The following is a 1,982-nucleotide window of genomic DNA, read 5'->3' on the forward strand; positions in this document are numbered from 1 at the left end:
GAAGAAGAAATGGCTGAATCCTATATATAGGGAAAGAACACCAATAGAAATAGGTCACTTGTCCAAACCAAAATCATCCATCATCATGCTTATGCCATTTGTCAAGCATATAACATAGTGCCACCACTTGACATGTGTCAAACTGATCTTGCACATACAAGACACATTTGGCTGCTGCTACTTGGTCTACAAGTCAGCCTATCCACCAATAGTGCCATGCCACATCGCCACTTAATTTGATTTCCAACTAAACTTCAAAAATTCGTTAAAAATAGCTCGGGAACCCAAAAAATTCACCGAAAAATGCTGCGAACTCGTGATGTCTACTTTCCATTTCCAACCTCAAAAATAAAATTTGACTAACTTCAAAATTCGGGATCTCACACTTGGTCTCTGCTGTGGTTGTTCGTGTCGCTTAGATAGTGAGGGAGGTTGTTGATCAACATAGGCAAGTCTCAATTACTGTTTGTTTCTAGCTTGGCGGCATATAAGGTAACTTCTTTGTGTAAATGTTTCGGTCAATTTTGTTGGGTACAGTCCTTTGGGATTATTCGATTAAGGGTTTTGTGTAAAATTTCATTAGCATGAGTTTTGTTCCTCAGATTGTATCTAAAGTGCAAAACTTTGATTTTTGGTGTGGGTGGAGGTTTGATTAGGTTTTTTTTTTTGGGGTTTGGTTGATCTTTGGCTTTCGAATTGCAGTGATTGATTGGAAAGGTTAGAAGGTCATCGGTGCTTTGCTTTTGTTCTTTTTCTCCTGTTGCCTGTGACTCTGTGTCTCTTCTCTAGTTGTTTGCTTTTGATTCCTCATCAACAAGGTAATTAGGTGAGCGGATTCTGGGTTTCTATGGATGATTGTTCAATTTTTGTGTTTTTATTTTTTTTTATATTTTTATGCATGTTGTTCTTTTGTGCAGGAATAAATTCGGCGAGTAAGACCTTTGCTTCAATTTTAAGGCTTGGAATAGGTCTGTGATTTTTTGCTTTATTTATATTAATTTAAGATTCTTAAAAGAACAAAATTTCAGTTTGTAATTTTGCAGCTGTTATTGCAATTTGAGTTTTGGCACATCTATTCTTCTGTTTGATTGGTGTCAAGTATATGTAGTGATTTCATGGTTGATTTTTATGAAATACATTCTATGTCATGCCTTTCTCCATTTCTTTATGTATACAAAATCTTTTACTGATTAGGAGAATGGTTGAACTCTGGAAACCCAAAACTCAATCTTTCAAATTATAACTGTGCTGGCTGGATTATAGCTATCAAGATTTGTCGGTAAGAACATATTAAAAGGTATATGGAAATAAGCAATATATAACTATTTGACTTCAGGTGTTTTTTCAATTTCTATCATCATCAGTACGATCATGTTCTAAAACTTCAAAACTTTGAACAAAATGAAAGATTGTCCTTTAAATCTATTTTCATCCACCTTATGTTGAAAAAAAAAAAAATTCATAGGAATTGTGGGTAGCCCAAATGAACCAGCCTAATTATTTGTTGCAGCTCTCCTCTCCTTTTGAAATGGTTTGTAGTCAAATGTAATGCAATGCACATGCTAGCATTTGGGTCTAGGTTTTGATCAGGTACTGGACAATAACTTTATAAGATTGTGGTGCTCTTTTGTAACAATATCTCTCTCTTTGATGCTATAATGAAATTCAGCTTTGTTTTTTATTCTCTGCAACTTGATTTCAGTTATATTGAGCTATTGGATATTGTGTTTTATTGTTGTAGCTTTGGTTAGAAGCTGAGTTTTTTTCTTGGGGTATGAGTCTTGGTCATTTTATGTCCGGTAAGAATTTGGTATGATTGATTGATGCCATACAAAATGCTAAAGAAAAATTTTAGGTTTGAACAAAGAAAAAACAGATCTTTTGACCGTTGAAGTAGTTGTGAGGGTACTCTGATCATGAAAATCTGATCTCTAGTAAAGACTAAAAACAGTGAGGGATGAGAGATAAGACTTGGTCTTCTT

At 34.6% G+C, this 1,982-nt stretch overlaps 1 long non-coding RNA gene across 1 annotated transcript; it reads left to right on the plus strand.

Moving 5' to 3' along the window:
• The first annotated feature begins 373 nt into the window (after nt 1-373).
• Nucleotides 374-1,083, plus strand: LOC121053021. The gene is made up of 3 exons (XR_005810528.1): nt 374-492; nt 703-826; nt 918-1,083. It is a non-coding gene; the product is annotated as an uncharacterized LOC121053021 (long non-coding RNA).
• Nucleotides 1,084-1,982: the final 899 nt, after the last annotated feature.

This window comes from Rosa chinensis, chromosome 4 (assembly GCF_002994745.2).
Source record: "Rosa chinensis cultivar Old Blush chromosome 4, RchiOBHm-V2, whole genome shotgun sequence".
NCBI lineage: Eukaryota > Viridiplantae > Streptophyta > Magnoliopsida > Rosales > Rosaceae > Rosa > Rosa chinensis.